The 20520-nt window shown below is 42.0% G+C and overlaps 1 protein-coding gene across 3 annotated transcripts in view; it reads right to left on the bottom strand.

Annotated features, from left to right (window-relative positions):
* The window catches only part of ADNP (activity dependent neuroprotector homeobox), a 31631-nt gene extending 11705 nt beyond the window's left edge, over positions 1-19926 (bottom strand). The window contains exons 1-2 of one of the 3 annotated variants that reach the window (XM_047067517.1): positions 17692-19555; positions 16267-16337 (exon numbers count right to left, since the gene is read on the bottom strand). The gene's annotated coding sequence lies outside the window, so the exon portion shown is untranslated. Of the gene's footprint in view, positions 1-16266; positions 16338-17691; positions 19556-19881 lie in introns of those variants that run through there. The other 2 variants (XM_047067518.1, XM_047067516.1) reach the window with 2 other exon arrangements.
* Positions 19927-20520: the final 594 nt, after the last annotated feature.

The raw sequence follows: 20520 nt of genomic DNA, 5'->3' as shown, positions 1-20520 counted from the left end.
TTCTCTCGCCCCTCCTCCCGGTTATGCTCACGCCCTCTCAAAATAAACAATAAACTTTAAAAGATGCCAGTTGTTTTCTTTCTTTTTTTTTTTTTTTTAATTATCTGGGGAATCCTTTCCACCCCCTTCCTCAGATGGAGGTACCCTCCATGTATCTTGCTTATGGAGATCACTTACAAGATTATGTCCATCTGGAGCGAGAATAACACATTCATTCATATGTGTTAGCACTATCAAAAACATTTACAAAGACTCTTGTTTTTTAAGTAAAACACTGCACAAAACAGGCACACAGTGTAAGAATATAAGCAAAGAAGCCTCCCTCCTACTCCTGCCCTCCAGCAATGGAGCTCTCCTCCCTCCTATAGGGGCCACCGTTATGTCAAGCTTTTCTACAAGCCAAAGGTTCCAAAAGAACATTTCCAACAAACTCTTATCTGTGAATGTTAGGATTAGTATGGATGATAAGAAAAAGAACTCAAGAGCCCTATGTTGTTGTTTTCCCCAGCCTGTTGCTTGCTGTTAGGAAACAACTTCAGGGTGCCTTGAGTGGCTGCACTCCGTCTGTTAAGGTGGACTTCAGCTCAGGTCATGATCTCACGGTTTGTGGGTTCGGGCCCCGCATCGGGCTCTGGGCTAACAGTTCAGAGCCTGGACCCTGCTTCAAATTCTGTATCTTCCCCTCTCTCTGCTCCTCCCCTGCCTCTCAAAAATAAACATAAAAAAAAACAAAAAACAAAAACAAAAAAACTCCAACTGCTGGCTTTAGGGTTCACCCATGTTATCTATTTGATTCATACTTTAAAATTTATTTTTTTTTCAACGTTTATTTATTTTTGGGACAGAGAGAGACAGAGCATGAACGGGGGAGGGGCAGAGAGAGAGGCAGACACAGAATCGGAAACAGGCTCCAGGCTCCGAGCCATCAGCCCAGAGCCTGATGCGGGGCTCGAACTCACGGAGCGCGAGATCGTGACCTGGCTGAAGTCGGACGCTTAACCGACTGCGCCACCCAGGCGCCCCTGATTCATACTTTAAAAAAACTTCTATAAGAGTAACTCCTGGCCTCCTCTGCACCCCTAAAAAGCCCTTTAAATTAGAAACCTGGACAAGGGGCCCATACCTTAAGTGACTGAGGGGCAGGAACAGAGTAAGTAAGAAATCAACTGGGATTAAGGGCTGTTTCCTCACTTAGCTAAAAACAAAGTGTTTACAACAATTACTCTTAGGGAGGAAGATATCTTACAACGTTAAAATTGTCTGGTGATGGGCTTTCAAAGGAATGCAGGATAGTCTTCCTCTTCAGATTTGTCCCCAGGTGGCTAGTTCTTTCTCTTGAACCTCCCTGGCCGTGAGGATGGCTATTTCACCAGGTCTGCACCATTATCTCAATACCAAGGAGAGCTCCCTTCAGTCATACCATAATCCCTTCAGCTCATGGCAAAAAAAGGGGATAATATCCAATATAATAGAACGGAACCACAGTTGAGCTGTTTGTCACTTCTGGAGAACCTATACTTTGTGCTCAGAAAAGGGAGATGAACAACAGGACCTAGGTGTTCCCTTCAAAAATCCATCGTGTCTAAGGGACAGGACCTATGGAGCACACAGTAGGCACTCGGGCACTGGAATAAAAAAGATGGTTGTTTTTACCTGCTAAGGTTCCCCCTTGGAGCCACCCCTGGTACAGATGATGTGCCATTAGGAGGCCCTTCCTCCATTAGAGCAGAGTGTGCAGGACTCAGGTACACCAATTAAGAGTATTCTATCTCTACAGACACTGACTGGTAGAGTTAGTTGGACATGTGCCCAAACAAGACTGATAGTGATGCTGAAAAGGATTCAGGACCTACTACTACATACAGAAAGCAGAGGGAGGAAGGACACCTGTTCGACTTTTCCTAAACAAGAGCCAAGTACATGCCCATTTCTGCTTAAGCTTAGTTCATGTCCCTTGCAACCAAAAATCTTAGTAGACCACTGGGCAGTGGGACACAGAAGAGGAAGTGAGCAAGAGAAAAGATGAAGAACTTTATGCCAAGTAATTACATTTGTAAATTAAGTCTAGTAGGAAGAATAAGAGTTTGCCAGGAAGACAGTCATTCTGAAAGATGATGTGGCCCCTGGTTTCATTAATCAAAACAAACACTGTATGAAAAGAATCACTTTCTAAATTCTAAAAGCTCAATGACCTATTTATTTTTTATATTGATTTATTTTTTGAGAGCCTGTGAGGGAGGGAGGGGCAGAGAGAGAGAGAGAGAGAGAGAGACAGAGAGAGAGACACTCAAGCAGGCTCTACAATGTCAGTGCAGAGCCCAACGCAGGGCTCAAACTCACGAACTGTGAGATCATGACCTGAGCCGAAGTCAAGAGCTGGATGCTTAACTGACTGGGCCACCCAGGCACCCCTAAATGACCTATTAATAAGAGTTAACATTTCCAAGTATTTTATTAACAACTGAAAATAAGTAGCATTTGGGTAAGCATATGCCATCTGATGAACTAGACTTAAAATATCGATTTCTGAGAATGATTTAAATTCACTGCTGCTGAATGATTCAGCCACACTCCTTCCTATTGATCTTTGAGAATTATATCCACACCTGCTGATTGGGGCCAAAACATTAAAGTTTTAGTAATAATCCTGGCCAAACTCCTACTCATGCACTTTCTTAGAAAGCACGAGTCAGATGGCAGAAATGAAAATCTGAGATCTGTAGCCCTAAGCTAGAGATGAAATGAAAACACGTATTGAAGACTCATCAAATACATACTCCTTCTACCCCTCCATATACCAAAAACAAAAACATTTCTCTACTCCACATACCAAGAGAGTAAATGAGGCAGAGTGAGTGTGTCTCATGAGGACGTACCATCTATATAGGCTGAATCTGTACACAGGAAGGACAATACTACCTCACTGTGAACTTTCCTTAGGAGCAAAGAAGCCATTATCTGAGAAAAAGAATTATCCTTTAGGAAGCAAAATCTCTGCCAAAAGGCTTGAATCAAGCTAGGTGTCGTACTCAGGTTCTCCTGGGTTAGGAAGACGAACAGGAATCCGACAGACGGTGCTAGTTTATCTAGCTCAAGGCAAGGTTGGCAGGACCTGATGTACCAAAAGTCAATGAGGCTTGTCTATGTATGATAAGGTCCCTCACAGAGCCATCAGATCAAGGATAGCATCCTTTAGCCTCTGTTTTTAGGGGTACAAGAAAAGCAGAAAACATAACTGTGCCCACAGAAAGTTAAATCAAAAACAAAAAACCCAACCTTAAACCTTTGACCAGGCACAGATAATCAAACAAGCCAGAAGAAAAAAAAAAAGCCCCCACATCAAACTTTTCCTTCAAGTGTGGATGTAACATGGGATTTTTCAGTGTTACAATTCTTCATATTTTTATGTGCATTCTTATGTTTCCCAAGTTCTTAATAAGAACATATGGTGCTAATTTAACATGCCAGAAAATACGGAAGTAAATACGACAGCATGTCCTAGTTTCCATCACCCCCAAGTACAAGTGCAACTTTCTCGTATCTGGGAACCAAAATCGAAAAAGCATATACCCGAGTGACAACTAATGCATCAGTTATGTTAGTGATTATAACTTGTAATTATCTTAAGCAAATGTTTCTAACAATGCACTGAGAGCTAGCCAGGAATGGTTACTTCTTCCTGGTAACACCGAAACATAAGCTGCTTAGTCTAAAACCAGGGTTTTCAACACCGCCGACATGCCCTTTGAAGAGGAAACCCTGGTTTCTAAACAAATCTTAACTGAATTATAAAAAAGTAGAGGGACTCAGGTTGAAATGGGAAGAGAAAAAAGGAAAAGTCTGTTCCCGAGAATCTCCTTGAAATAGTTACTTGCCTAAACTGTTTCTAAAGCAAATATATATGCCAAGGTGGCAGTTGTGAAATGTAGAATCGGGACCTGGTGGGCAATCACCCAAAGCAAGAAGTTTGATGGCTACAGCAGAATTCCAGTAGTATACTGAAAATCTCCGCCACATAAAATTACAGTCTGATCAGAGTATGGTTATCAGAAGCCCACAATAAGCCTAAGGATTAAAGTACAGTTTATACTTTGATGTTGTCTTTTAAACCTTTCTACATTAAGCTGTAAAGAAAAATACACATCTGGGAAAATCTTTTACTGGGGGCTGGGGGTGGGATCAAAGGCCGGGAATTATGCCATTACTAGTGAAGAAAAATGGCAGTTGTTATTTTCTAAATTAATAAAGAATTAGGAAGACATTCAAACTACTACGATATAAACAATTACATTTTTTAAAACATCCTCAGTCCAAATTAACATGTAAGAAGAAATTCAGACCCTTGATATTAAGAAAACAAAGTATTCCAATGTTCTAAGGATTCAACTATTTATATAAAGATCTTATAACCCACACTGGGGTTTAAGGGTCAGATATATTTTAAGTTTAAATCGCTAACTAAATTTTATTTTTTAAGAAGCACAGACGTTTTAAGATTTTCATGAAATCTTCATGCTACCTATGATGTACTTTTTTTTTAAAACAGCTCTTGTGACGTCTCTGTGGAAACATTTAGGACCCATTAAAATAAAAACTAGGCAGAAAGAAAACATTTCCATATTTGTGCGCTCACTCTTCCTCTTACCACCTCCTCAGCAACATATTTAATACCAGTCGCTATCACAGAGCATAAACGTGGTTATTGTAAAACAGTTTCTTTTATAATCAGTTAAGTGCTTATCTTTCCTGATAATTCTGGGATCAGAAGCAGTGAACAGACACATCTTATTTGCTTTTAAGGGTGTCACTAAGTCCTACACTTAAACTAAACCAGTCATAAAAAAAGTTTGTATGTTTGTATTTTGAAAAAGAAACCCTGTAAAAGCCTTTCTAGAACAACCTTCCAACGAGTGACAGTGTTGAGAGCCCAGAACCTAACATTCAGTCTGGAAGCAATCACCCTACTCAATCTTTTTTTTTTTTTTTTAAGCCACAGTCCTGAACAGAAGCAGCTAATCTTTCAATTTCCTATAAACTTGGGCAAAAGACCTTGCAGATGCCAGAGGCTCTTCATAGAAAGGCAGCTCTATCATCTCTCTTTCTCAATCCCAAATACCACAGAGCATGTAACTGATAATCCAGGAGCAGAATGCTCTTCTGGATTAGCAGATAAAACTGTGCAGCATGAGAGGCAGGAAAACAAAGTTTAGGCTCCCTTCTCCTTAATTAACAGAAATTGTGAAGTAGTGTTGAGGCCACAACAGGGGTTTATTAAGAAAGCCCAGGAGGATGAGAAAGACAAATTACTTTGCAAATGAAGACACACTTGTACCAAAAACTAAATCTGAATAATGAATTATTTTGCTTAGGATAATCATGTTAGAACCCTGTTAATAAAGAAGCAGACAGGAAATGTAACCAATTTCTGTTTTATTCTTATCCACTAACTGCATTGACTCTTACTATTCTCTGCTAATAATAAATCCCAATGGAGTTAATCTTGTCAAATACAAAACTGCCTCCAGAAAAAAAAAGACATTTTGATGTTCTTCAAGTCTTAACCAAATCAATGGTTAAATTCCTTAAGCTTTCATACTATTTTTTTGGTAAGTAGATGGCAACATGAGTGTATTTATGCAAATACAGCATCCTGTACAACGTTTGGTCATAGGAACACTCTTGGCCACTGTTGACGAACCATGGGTGAATCCCTCCCACAAGCAGCCCTGCTCTAAGATCATCTCTCTGCTTGATCACCTTGAGTGAGCACAGCACAAACCCTGCCAGGAAGCTTGTCCCACGCCGGAAAGCTCTGTCCACAAGCCTAGAGCTCTCAGTCCGGGTACAGAAATCTTTAATCCTCTAGCCACAGAGCAGCCTTCCACGTTTTTCAGACCCTTTCTCCTCCCAAATATTCCCCCGTTCTTTTCACCATTGCTTCCGCTATCACAGAAGCCAATCTCCAGTGGACAGGCTCCAGTCTGTCAATGTCTTTGGTGCCCTGAATAAACTTATTCCAGATATGCTAAATCAGAAGGTCAAATGGGACAACACTTCTCTAGTTCTGGATGTTACTGTTTGTTTTTTTTTTTTTTTTCCAAATTTTATTATTTTTTAAAAAAGTAATCTCTCTGCCCAACATGGGGCTCAAATTCATGACCCTGAGATCAAGAGTCACATGTTCCACTCACTGGGCATGCCCTGGATATTATTTTTAAATTAATGCTCCTGAAAGGTGTTATTTGTGTTGGCGGCAGCCACCTCACATGTGACAATTAACCAAGATTTTTTTTTTTTTAAATATGTGCTGCGTGTTTCAGTATTAGGTGGTTCAGTTGGTGAGAAAAAAAAAAAATCTGTACTGAGTCCACGTCTGGTTTGAAGGGAAGTAATTATCAAGTCTTTAAGTATCTTTTCAAGTGAAGGGGCAAGAGTATTCTGATTCTAAAGTGGAACACTGTGAATCACTGAAAGAGCCTCAGGGTTGCCTAATCTAAACTCTTCTCATTTTACAGATTAGCAACTGAGGTGAAGTGAAGCACCTGACCCAAGGGTGATCAGTTTGTCGGTGACAGAGCCGGGTCTCAAGGTCATCTTCAGATCTAGGATGCAGCCCTCCTCCCATTACCCATTTGGACCAAGGTCTGATCTCTGACATTGAAGGTAACAAACAAGAGCATGTCAAATACATACATCTCCAAACGCCAAAACTTCAAAACTCAAGACTGAAATGGCCTTATACAAGCTCAACTAAACTAGCTCAAGAGGTGAAACTGTGATTAAGAATACGCACACATCTCAGGTCAGATGGCCCCGTGAGATCCAGAGAACTGAAACAAGAACTTAGTTCTGAGACCACTTGCTCTAAAGTGCTCTTACCATCACCACGAATGCCAACTCACTAAACAGTCACGCTGGAAGGATATCTAAATCATAATAATAACTTGCAAAACGGAAACCACAACCTTTGTATCCCTAAGTAAAACGACAGCTTTTCAAAAACAGACGTATCCTCTATCTCTCTTTTACCACCTTCCAATCATCAATACTCGAACCATGCTACTCCAAAAACTGCTTGGGAAAGAAGAGGCTTTGGTGATCCTTTTTCTTTTTCTGGAGAACAGGGTTAGGCAGGAGGCTGGTCTGCTTTCAACTACCTCTTAGGCTCTTTTTGGCAAATTAAGTAAGTCCCATTCATTTTTGTTACAAAAGCAACCGGGAAATAAAAACCTACATCCACGTAAAAACCTGTACACAAAATCTTCTCACAGTAATTATTAACACCCAAGGAGAAACAACCCAAATCTCCATTAACTGTTAAATGGATAAATAAAATGTGGTATATTCACATAATGAAATGATCCAGCCATAAAAAAGTACTGATATATGCTCCAACACAGATGAAACCTGAAAACATCGTATGAAATATAATGCAAGGGAAGTCAAAGATGTCAGCTGCCAGAGGCCACTTGTTACATGATTCCATTTACACAAAAGGTGCAGAATAGGCAAATCTACAGAGACATAAAGAGTAAAGCTGCCAAAGGCTAGAGGAGTTGGGGGGAAGGTTGAAGGTGACTGCTAATGGGGACCCGGTTCTTTTGTGGGGTGATAGCTGCACAACTCTTTGAATATACAAAAAAAAAATCATATATTTCATGGGGCTGAATTGTATGGTGTATGAGTTACATCTCAGTAAGACTGTGACAAAAGAAAAAGGCAACTGGAGCTAATATAACAAAATGTAGAAAAGGCATGGAACACAAATAATCATACCCAAAGGCAAGGGTTAACATTGGGTATATTTATCCTTCTGGATTTTTACACACATGCAATTTTTCTTTCTTTTTTTTTTTTTAACGTTTATTTATTTTTGAGACAGCATGAACAGGGGAGGGGCAGAGAGAGAGAGGGAGACACAGAATCTGAAACAGGCTCCAGGCTCTGAGCGGTCAGCACAGAGCCCAACGCAGGGCTTGAACTCACGGACCGTGAGATCATGACTTGAGCCGAAGTCGGACGCTTAACCGACTGAGCCACCCAGGCACCCCGCAATTTTTCTTTTAAAAGGAAATGCATCTATGCATCTCAAGCATTTAGTCATGCAGCAAGAAAAGCAATGTTGGCTGAGATTTTTTAAATTTTTATTCTAAGAACTGTGCTTTCCTTCCAACAAGGGTAAATGCTAGCACAAATGGCTATTCTTCACATAAAATATGGTTAGCCTGAAATGAATGGAGGTATGCTTTTATTTATTAAAAATTTTTTTTTATACCTTAACTAATGTCTCCACCCAACATGGGGCTCCAACTTACAACCTGAGATCTAGAGTTGCATTTTCCACCAACTGAGCCAGCCAGGCACGCCTGGAGATATGCTTTTAAATCAATTTATATTGTGTAAAAATACACGTAACAAAATTTACCATCTTAACCATTTTGAGTGTACAGTTCAGTGGTATTAAGTAGTCATAATACCATTTTACCATCACCACCACCCATCTCCGGAACTCTTTTCACGATGCAAAAGTCAAACTCTATACATTAGACAATTAACTCCCCATTTCACTCCCCTTCTGCACCAGGCGACCACAATTCTACTGTCTCCATGATTTTGACTACTAAGTATTTCATGTAAGTGGAATTACAAAGTCTTTTTGTGACTGGCTTTTCCTTTCGCACAATGTCTTCCAGGTTTGTACGTGTTAACCTGTGTCTGAATTTCCTTCTTTAAAAAAAAAATAAATGTTTTTTTGTTTTTTGTTTTTTTAACGTTTATTCATTTTGAGAGACAGAGAGAGACCAAGCACAAGTGAGGGAGGAGCAGAGAGACAGGGAGACACAGAATCCGAAGCAGGCTCCAGGCTCTGAGCTGTCAGCACAGAGCCTGACACGGGGCTCGAACTCACCGCAAGATCATGACCTGAGCTGAAGTCAGACGCTCAACCAACTAAGCCACCCAGGTGCCCCCAAATTTCCTTCCTTTTAAAGGCTGAATGATATTCCATGCTATGTACGTGCCACATTTTGCAGTTGATGGGACACCTGCGTTGCTTCCACCTCTTAGCTATTGTGAATACTGCTGTGAACATGGGTGTACAAGTATCTTTTCACACGGTAATTCTGTCTCCACAGCGGTTCTACCACTTACATTCCCATCGACAGTGCACAATGCTTCCAATTTCTCCCCATCTTCACCAACATCTGTTAACTTTTTATCACAGCCCTCTTAATGCGTATGAGGTAGTATTTCATCGTAGGTGTGATGTGCATTTCCTTAATGACCATGAAGGGTACTGAGCATCTTCATGTGCTTACTGGCCACTTGTATGTCTTCTTTGCAGAAAGGTTTATTCAAGTCTTTGCCCATTTGAGATATGCTTTCACATGTAAAATATACTTGGGATTTCCAAGACTTAGAATTAAAAAAATGAAAAATATCTTGTAAGTACCTTTTCAAAAATATTGACATGTTGAAATGACCATACTTTGGACTTACCAGGTTAAAAACACATTACAATTAATTTCATTTTTAAATTAAATGTTAACATTAAATGAAATTAAAAGTTAAAATGTGGCTACTGGAAACACAGACGAACCTTGAAGACATTAGGCTAACTGAAATAAGCTGGTCACAAAAGGACAAATACTGTGATTCTACTCACAGGAGATACTAAATGTCACTACTGGAAAATCTGAGGCAACAATGCTGAATATGGGACCAAATAAGGTTTGCTAATAATTTCATCAGCATGGATAGTCTGGTTCGAAATCAGAGGCATTTATCATTGATGAGTCTCTGCCAAAACTGAATATTAAGCATCTGTTAAGATTTCTTTGCACAGGACAGATCTTCTAGAGCAGGTCCTGGATGTACAGGAACGTTGAAGGCCTTTGTAAAATTCTGGACCTTTTGGACAGTATTAAATGAATGACTCTATGGTAACATGCTAATGGTCCCCAACTGTTGAGTACTTAAAAAAAATCTCAGTGAAGGGGTGCCTGGGTGGCTCAGCTGGTTAAACATCCGACTCTTGATTTTGGCTCAGGTCATGATCTCATGGGTTAGTGAGATTGAGCCCCACATCTGGCTATCCACAGACAGTGCAGGCCTGCCTGGGATTCTCTCTCTGTCTCTCTGCCCCTCCCCTGCTTGTGCTCGTGCACTCGTTCTCAAAATAAATAAACTTAAAACATGTAGCAGTAAAGATTTTCAAAGATTTTCCATGTGTTAAAATTTTAAATGACTTTACATTTCTTTCAAATGGTTATAAAAGTAGAACTGCAAAAGGGGAAAGGTCCTAACAAAAATAAATCAGGAAGGCTTTTCAAAGGTGACACAGTGATGAAAATTTAAGTTTACTAAGTTTTGTTTTCTTCATGTGGTGTGGCTCATTAATATCAAACCACGAATCTAGTGGGAAATAAACAGCCCCATTCACATTATCTTCAAAATTACAATTACACTGTGACTCAAATGTTTTATTTTAAATACTCATCACAGGTGAGTTCAGATTTAGTAAAACTATGACCTGAAATTATAATTGATACAGTGTGGTAAAGAGGTAGTCATGGCTGTAAATTACAATCACTATGAATCATTTTTTTAGCAGAGACTGATCTTCCTGATCTCAACTGATGGACTTAAGAACCCTTAAAATATGCAAGAAGACAAGGGTGCCATCTCAGTATCCAAAGCAAAGAAAGTCTATTGAAAAGATCTTGCTTGGTTTCTTCCCCTCTGCTAGATCTCTAGCAATCTACAATGGTGGCTGACACATAGCAGGCACTCAACACATGTCGACTGAATGAACAGTCCCTGCCTAGAAAGGACTTACAGAGATGACACCCCATAAATATACACAGGAAAAGAAGCAAAGTGTCAGATGTGTGACAAACTAAATGCACTGAGGTTTCATAAAAGGGAGAATTCATTCTCAGCAGGGGAGCTCAGGAGAAGGTGGAAATAGAGGCTAAGCTGGGGCCACTAGGTTAGTTGAGAATCTGCATTCACTGCAAAAAAATAAAACAAAAACAAACAAACAAACAAAACCTTGCTGGCACACAGTTCCAGAGGTGGGAAAGCAAGGAGTTTTAGGAAGTACTGTACAGAGTCCAGAATGGCTGATACGTCAAGCTTCTGAGTAATAATGAATGACAAGGGTGGAAGGGTAGGTCGGGGACAGGAAAGAAGCCTTGAGTGTGAAGCTAGAGTCTGCTGCTATGTCTGGCAGGCACCGAGACGCTGCAGATACTAAAGTAGAGAAGTGATACAGTTCTAATGGCACTTTAAGAGAATCCATCTGGCCATGGTCGGCAGGTCCCATTTAAAAAAGGCCTAAAGGAAGTCTATGAAGAGTGGCATACCAGGCCTAAGCAACTGTCAGAATTGAGAGAGCTTACACCCATTTCAGACCTATGTGATCTGAAAGGTCTGCAAAATCACCAGAGCCTTAGGTACAAGGTAAGGTAAGGTAATACGATATTGAAGTGATAGCAAAAGGTGAAGTTCAAGGCTGAACCCTATAGCCTACATTAAAATCTGTTTTCCAGTAAGACTATATTGTTTTTATGAATAAAAATTTAGCTGACCTATGAGCCACATGTAAAAATTGTTACCTCACAGCTTCAAACTTATGTAACAAATAGGGACACAACAAAGTTTTCCTCTGCTCAAAAGAAAGATGGTACAATGTAGTGATTAAGAATACAGCTCCAGCTCCAGAGCTGGACAGATCTGTGTTCAAATCCTTACTCTTGCCACTTACTAGCTTTGTGAACTTAAAAATGTTACTCAACCTCTGGAGGTCTGTTTCCTTATGGTATAACCAGAAGGACACTATCCCCATTGTTCAAGTGCCAGAAGGATTAAATGAGATGATACCAGTTAATATTTATAGCAGTTATCATTATTATCTTAAGCCAGATCAGATACTGGAACAATCACTTTGAAAATTATGAGCTCACACCACAGTATATATAATCTTTTAAAAAAATATATGGACTATTATTCCTGAGAATCAGACATGGTTGCCATATACCTGTTCCTATACACATAATAACGCACATTCACACACATAACAGTGCTTTCACAGAATATGTTTATGGGAGCTTTCCATGTTAAAGAGTTAGCATATTCTTAACTTCACAAACTCTGCGGCACTTAAAACGTTTATGCAATAGCGTTATCTGCAGGTACCCACAATAAGCCTAGGTGACTTACAGTGACATAGAAACTTAAAGGTGTGATCTAGATTTTGCATATTTATTATTTTAAAAAGCATGTGGGTCACTTCTCTTTTAAGAAGACTTTCAGACTACAAGACTAGTGCCTATGACTAGAAACTCCCTATTACTTGGGAGTATTTAGATTTCAGATGAGATTCCTAGCTGTGACCGTCAGAATCTACAGAACACCAATGGAACCAATGGCTTTCAGGGTGCACTTCTGAGAGTGTGCTGAAACTGTTAAGATATATACATGGATGGAAGGGGAGATGAGGCCAGAGGGACAAGATGACAGCTGAGCAACTGGAGGTATGGTCCCTAACCCTTCACTGATATTACATACTGGAGTAGACGCAATTTTATGTGACAGGGAGAAAGATGCCTCACAGCTTACCGCCCACCCCAAAAGGATGGAGACCATCTCTAACACCCTAATCTAACTTCAGAGAGTATGAGATGGGGAGGATTTCCCAATTTACTCCGTTTTAAACAGGCATTCCGTCAAGGCAGGGACACAGCGTGGGGCACGACTCCAACACTCTGGTGCCTACGTAAGAACTCCATAGCTTAGTGATGCTGCTGTCAATTTAGGTGGACAACCTGGCTTAAGAGATATGTGACAAAGGGAAATCAATTCACAAGTGGGCCTAAGAAGACATCTAGGTACATCTACTTTTAATCATTCCAGTGACATGTCCTTGTCTTTGCATCTGAATCGCCTAAGACGAAAAACCGGTTATTTTTAATCCCTTAATGATAACATGTCCATGCTCTATCAAAACTACTCAAATAATTTTCCCAGAGTAAGGGAAAGGTTAGTTTTCTCCTCATCCATGAATAAAAGAATAATTTACTTGAATCACCTCAAGTTTTTCTAAGCTACCTCCAAAGAGTCAAAGTTTAGGCAAAGCTTTCTTTGTAGCAGAAGCATTATTCTTGCAGCAGGCTTTGCCCCTTGCTGGCTCAACCCTTACACCTTCTGCAGAGAAGTTTTTTCTTGGTGTTGTTTTTAAGCCTAACTGTTTCAGAACCAGGACTTTGAGCCCACTGTGTAACACACTTCCAGTCTCCCTTTCACGAGAGCAAGAACTCCAACTACTGACTTATGTTTACAACCCCAACTTAAAATTTTAATGAGTTTTTCTGTATTTCCACCAGACAGAAGTTTTTTCAGATATATCACATTTCAAAAGAAACCACTCATACAGGTTTCCAATTGTTGCCAGTTCCCACCAGAAAAAGATGCAGATTTTCAAGGGAAGCACAGGATTCCACACAAAACTCTTCAACGGAGCACAGAGGGTTCAGAAAAAGGAAAGGCAGAAGGGCAAAAGCCAGCAATTATCTGTCTAAGCAAAAATAACTGCTCAGAGGAGAGAAGGAGTAAGACTGCCCTAAACCAAAACACTGGAAAAAGCAACAGGACCACAAACAAACTTTCTTTTTAGATCCTTGGACAGGCAACTCCAAACTAGACACACACTACTTCAACTAACCACCCCCCAGCACAATTTTCACCGGTGCTCTCTTGCCAGCCTCTTTGTGAAGCCCACTTAGGATCCCTGGGTATTCTCTGATACAGAAGCACAAAACATCACCATGAAGCATTCGTGTGTGTCCTCATCAGCCAAACAGCACATGGGAACCTATAAAAGCCTATGTTCCAGGCGCAGGCCTGGCACAGACACATTCTGTAGCTCACTTCATCAGTGCATGTCGCAGTGCCTTGATTTGCCCACTTGTGAAACAAGGAAAATCCTGAGAGAGTTGAGAATGGTTTCATAAAGTGCCTGGCAAATAAAACAGGCATACCATTAATATTATAATACCATAAAGGCCAGCAAAGAGGCCTTTCCACTCACAGCTCACCCTTACTAAAATCATCAACCAAGTCATGTGAAAAGTGACACATAAACAGCAACAAGCCACAGCTGAGTGACTCAATTATAACTCTATACCCTTACTGGAGAGGGAGTTAGGATGTGTAGGGATTTATTTTTAATTCTAAGGGATGGTCAAACAATGCACAAGTCTCCTACAGATCACGTGCATGCTTTTGAGTTAAACCTTAACCTTAAATCTTAAACTGCAGTATATGTTCAGGGCAGTCTTCCCTTAGTAAACTCTACCAAAAGTTCTTATGCTCTCCTTAATTTCTGAACCTTCATTTCTGGAACACTGCTGACATTCTGGAGATTTCAGTATTTCTCTAGCTGCTGTGTTAGAACTAAACCAGGGATCAATAAAAGCAAGGCAGCTTGTGAGTGCACTTCAAAGAACTACAGGCAGAGGCTAGCTAATGCATACACGGAGAGGAGAGAACCCAGATGGAAAGAATGAAAAGAACTTTGCATTTTACACTCATTAGAAAATGTGCGCCCTCAATCAAAATGGTTCCTTTATACAGCTGGCTCACATTTTATCTGTGACTTCCTAAGACACATATATCACAATATAATCAAGTGCACATATCTGTACCCCAGTTTGAGAAGCTTGATAATACGTGAGGAAAGCCTTCTTCCAGTGAAGCGGAATACGGATTCTCATTTAAGCAGACTCCTAAACTGCCAGAGAGCAAAGGTAGATCACAACCAAAACATAGGTCTAAGGAGTACTAAGACCCTGAGAGACTGAGGGAGCACAATCAATCAGCCTTTCCCTCACTTTGTAATTAACAGGATCAGGCTATAAAAAGCATAAAGTCACAATGGAATTGTGGCCACTCATGCTGGGCCAAACACAGATGGCCTCTTTCAAAAAGTAGCTCAATGATTAAGGCAGAAAAGTGCCAATGAGTAAATAAGAAATGGCTTCTACGTTCAAAATTATCAATTCAGTTAGCGTGGGGCGGTTTCTCACCAATTTTAAACGCCAAGTTTCCAAACTAACATAAAATGTATAACTGACAGTGATGCACAGCAGCAAAATAGGGCCATTTGTTCCAGACTTAATGTCACAGGCTCTTAGAAAACTAGGAGAAGAAAAACTTCCTAAGTTTGTGAGGCTAAGAACATGTCAGGCTCTGTGAATCTAACTAAATTATTTACTTAGGGGAGCAAAGTTTTACTTAATGTTCATGTCTCTTAGGCAAATAAATGAAAGTTCAACTCCCCATGAAAAGTATTTTATCTTCTGGAAGACATAACAGACTTTAAAGTGAAAGTCTTTTAGAAGTCCAGGATGAACACGTGGATTATCACACAACAGTTTTGAGCATCTTGGTAAAAACTACAAATTAGCTTCTAATCTTATCATAAAATAAAATTTTTCATTTTTTTGTACTTTTCACATTTCTTAAAAGTTTATCTAAGATTTTAACAGGTTATTAAAAAAAAAACTACAACGTCTAATTCATTTTTTCCAAAGTTAACATACTGTTTCCCAACCGCATCTCTAATGCATGGACTTTGTATTTAATAACAGGCCAGTCATTTTCAAGTCTAAAAAAGCAGGTTGTATTTGAAGTGTGTATATACACACGCCCATTAATGGACTCAACCTGCCAAAGTCTATTACAACTTACGCAATTTTTGTTACTTATATATAGTTCCCAAAAGACAAAAATACTACTGAAATTCTGAGGTTTTTCTTTCAATCTCTCTCTACCCAAGTATCGATCCCTACTTGCTCCTTTTTAACAGATCAGCCACATCATCCTCGTTAAGGTAATTCCCACAATTAAACATGTAGCCCGTGTGTGTACATCTTAAATATGTGAATCAATAGACTGCTAAATATCTACATTTTAAAATACTGAAAATTATATTCGGTAGATATTTTTCAAATTCTGTGGATAGTTACTAGTAAAGCGACCTTATTTAATTCTCCTTTTCATAATCAAATAAGTATGTGCATTTACATTATAACAAAAACCAAAAGCCATTTCTACTTGATAAAAGCCTCTTAGCTGGTTATTTGGTAGCAACTACATGTTCATGGAAAGGCCTATTCTAATCAGAGACTCTTTCTGGTTTTTAAAAGCTTAGCAACTCTTCAGATTGGGTCATCAAAAAAAAAAAAACAATAATTGTGAACTTACTTGACACTTAATCTGTTCAACATGGTGACGTTTTATTTTAATATAAATAGTATTAGAACTTTTCCTGCACTCTGGTTTAAGGAAAAAAAAGAGAAATTTAAGCAAAACAAATTCACAGTGTGTATGTTTACAACCAATGACTTCCAGGATAGCCAGGGCCAGAAGTCTTTAGAGATTCAAAGCCCAATCTCCTAAGTTTTCTATACAGAGACTTTAAGAACCAGAATCAAAGATTTGGTTAGTTCAATGTATAGCAGCCTCTAATAAGGTAATTTCAGTAAATTTCCAACAAGGGCCAAGATAAATTAGGAATTTCTATTAAAAGTTCAATTAAACAGAATACCCATCCCCACCCTCTGGTTTATTAAGGCTTTTTTTTTTTCTGTACTTTTAACAAGCCCTCATAGGTTTACCTAAATTCCAGCCTTCAAGCCCAATTGTTTCACCTTTTATTTATTTATTTTGACTAGTAAAACCAGGAAACCTTGAAACTGCAAAATACATGCTTTCTAAGAGATCACAGCAAGTTTTCCTGTAGGGGAAAAATGGCTATTACCACTAAGGACATCAGTTAACACTGTATCGTATGTATAATTTGCCAAAGCAAACAAAAGCACCTTCACAAACTTCACCTCAAACATGGACTCAAGTAAGTTGTTTTCAAATTACTCATTTAAAAACTCATACAAGTATATACCAAAGACCAAGTACAGGTCAAAATTATACTTGTTTAATAAATACTGAGCAGTTTTTAAAATTATAATTAATACCACTTAGATTTAGTATCTGATTCTTGAAGTCACTAAAAAATTGCAAAAGCAATACTTAATTGTCTCCAAATGGAATATCTGAACCAAACTGCCTCCTTTTCACTCACCAAAATGTTACTTGGCAGCAAATGCTCAAGGAAAATTCTCCCTTAAGCACCAACCGAATAACTGTGTCTATCAAAGAATACATCCATTCATAACCCCACAAATTTATCTTGGTGTATCTATATAAAACTTGCAACAAAGTCTTAAAGTACCCTCTGAGTATCAACTACCACTGTCAGTCATTGGTAGCAAGTTCATGTTCATGGAAAAAGTCTGTTCTGATCAGAGAATCTCCAAGGTTTATAGAAGCTTAGCAACTCTTGAGACTGGTCATCAAGATAACAGTAATTGAGAACTTAACTTTATACACAAGAGTGCAGAATGCAAACCATTAAAACAATATTAGCAACTTAAAAATTTTTGTCTTAAACAAGCCATTAAGTCATTTCTCTGTTCAGAACCCACGACTGCAACCAGCTCTAACCGGTTCCTTGAGGAATGTGGCTAGGCTGATATTTTGGAAGTGTTGGCTTTGGTGGTGACCAAGGAGGAAGAAGTCTCTGGCCTCCCTGTTGCTGCAGTTCCCACCCTCCAAAATGAATATACCCACCGGTGTGAATTGACAATGTGGTCCAAAGAGCAAGGCAGGAACGGAGTCCAGATCCTCAAAATGGTAGTACAGGGCATAACCACTAGGCCACCTATCAGTTCAGTACAAAAAGTACAACCCTGTGCATCATGGTGCAAAAGCTGGGGCCTAGGTTTCGCATTGTGCATCTCACACCTATGGAAATAACAAGAGGAGTAAAATCTATAGAAATCAACACACCCTAAGAAGGTGGGTGCTCACAGAAGACCGGTGTCAACACTTTTGCAAAGGTGGTTGGCTACTGAAGATAATGAACGGCAATTACAAGTCCAAAGTTGGAAGGCAACAAAATTTGACAATCAACTCTGTTGAGTTTGACAACGAAGAACTCAACATGGGCTCGATGTTTACCAACAAGGCTTTGCAAATCATGACACCCATCTACATGCTTATGAAAATTACTACCCCACTGAAATCTAACATCCCTCAAGAATGATTTTTAACTCTCAAAGACTTGGAAAGATTTGGGCCATGAAGAGAGGAGGTTATCAGCAATACTCCCAAACCCATTACTCTCAGGTTTTAAACTTTCCCCCTTTACCACCTGACCTTGGAAAGACATGGTGACACATTCAAAGCTTAAGGTGGAAGAATTCCAGAGAACAGGAAATCTGTGTACCAAGGATGTGCCAAGAACAAATGTGGATTGTCTGGGTCAACAGTTCTGAACAAGTCAAAAGACAGAACTTCTAAAATGCTGGGTGGATTCTTTAAAAGAAATAAAATCACCGCTCTTGACTCACTTAATCCTTCGCCATGTTGCTGTCAGCTCACCAACTAAGAGTGCGAGAGTGTGTCTTGCTGGGTCCATTTTCCCATGGTCTGTAGAAGGCGCTGTGAAGCACATCCTGTTCTAGCTCTGGGGCCCTTCCCCCCTCTGCAGCCTTACCCAGTGCAGGGAATGCGCCCCCTACTGACTCCAACACTCATCGCCTTTAGCCGACTTGGCTGCGGTGCATTTTGGGTGGGGGCTGGTATTTTCTTCGTGGCCATAAACCAGAAGCAACAATGCAGATTTATAAAGAAACTGTATCAAGCTACCCAGGAGATTTTTTTTTTTGTTTCCTCCTGAAGGTTCAAGACACTGGCACGAGAAACATCAGGGATAGGAATTGGGCGTGTGGGGATGGACAGCATTAAAATGGCAAACACAGGAAGCAGTTTGGTTCTTTTTCCCTCCTAAGCCTTTGTCTGAGAAATGGGGTTATGGCAAGAACTGTCCAGAGGAACTGGTGAATGCAAGAACATCAAGAAGACTCAGTGTGGACACACGTGTAACTAAAAAGGATATCAGACCTTAGTGCCTGATCTTGGGCAGAAGAGGAAGAGAAGCAATCGCGCCTTTTCCAGCAGACAGGCATCCAGGTTGGGGGGAGGGGAAGGCAGGCAGGCAGGCAGCCCAGAGGAAAGAGAGGTGAATAAAAGGGTGCTCAAAGAACTCCTCCCCATTCATTGCAATAAAAAAAAAAATCTTTTCGCAGCTTTCTGAATTTCCATTTTTTACCGTCTTACTGCAAAGTTGGGGCTCAGCATGCTCGGAAGAGGTCGTGCTGACCAGGCAGCTGCGACTCTGAGAAAAGGGGGTGGTGGTGGACTCCGTGGTTAGGATAGGAGGGGAGCTGGCATGTTAGGGAGGAAGGGTTGCACGGCGGAGGCACAGACTTTCCACTCCCGTGCCATGCATGCTCCCCGCCCCCCAATCTGTCCCCCCTCCCCCCAGCTAAGGGTGGGCAGACCTGGCAGAAGGCTCGTCCCAAGCACTGGGGGTGTGCGTGGGGGGCTCGTTTTGGGGGGGGGGGGACGGGAAGAAGGGATTAGTTCCAGGGATGGGAGCTGCTCGGTTCTTGCTGGGGGCGGGGTGGAGGGAGATGCCATCAGCGGCACGAGCTCCGGGGGCCAGGCTGGCTGCTGGCCTCGGCGGGCTCACGGGGCGGGGAAGGGGGGTCGGGCTGCAGGAGGAGGCGCCTGGACCCCGGAGCGGAGCCCGGGTAGCGGTCCGCGCCGGGGCGGGCGCTCCGTCAGCACCGGAGTAGGCGAAGGAGCGTGTGCGGCCGGAGGGCTGGCGGGGGAAACAACAATGCGCCCGCGGGGCCGGCTCGGCGGGAGCGGGGCCGGGCCGCGGGTCGGCGCGCGGCGGCCGCCGGGGCTTACCTTGACTCGGCCTCGAGGCGCGCGCGGGGCCGGCGTGCTCGGGGGCCGGGCGGCGGCGGCGGCGGCGGCGGGCGGATGGCGGCGGCACGGCGGTGGCGAGGGCGCGCCCTGGGCCTCGTCGCGCTCCGGCTCGGCGGGCTCCGGCTCGCGCCGCGGCCGCGGCTGCTGCCGGGGGGCGCGGCGGGCGCAGCAGAGCGGCGGGCGGCGGCGGCGGCGCGAGCGGCTCCCTCCAGTCCCCGCGCGGGCGGCGGCGGCAGCGTCGTCGAGCGGTGCAGACAAAGGAGGGGCGGAGGGAGGAGACGGAGGGTGTGGGAGAGGCGGCTTCACCGGCGCGGGCAGGCGGGCGGCGGCGGCGGCGGCCGCGCTCCTCTCGCTCCTCAGCAGCGGGGACCGAGAGAGGGAGCTGTGTCTGAGGAGACGCCAAAATCCCCCTTAGCGCTGCCCGCGGGAGGGGGAGGGGGCACAAGATGGCGGCGGCCGGGGGGGGGGGCGGGAGTTCAGCTCATGGATCCCGGCGGGCGGCGGAGGGGAGACCGGGCCGGCGGAGGCGGCGGCGGCAACGGGCGGGGGAGGGGGCTGATCCCGCGTCTCCCCTCAGCAGACAATACAAGCGCCTCGGAGCGAGTCCCCGAACCTGCC

The sequence above is a fragment of the Lynx rufus genome, unplaced genomic scaffold, assembly GCF_022079265.1.
Source record: "Lynx rufus isolate CCGP_SWC_20201006 ecotype Redwood Valley unplaced genomic scaffold, mLynRuf1.p SCAF_8, whole genome shotgun sequence".
Classification (NCBI taxonomy): Eukaryota; Metazoa; Chordata; class Mammalia; order Carnivora; family Felidae; genus Lynx; species Lynx rufus.
Note: the sequence above shows the minus strand (reverse complement) of the source record. Positions and strands in the feature narration are given on the sequence as shown.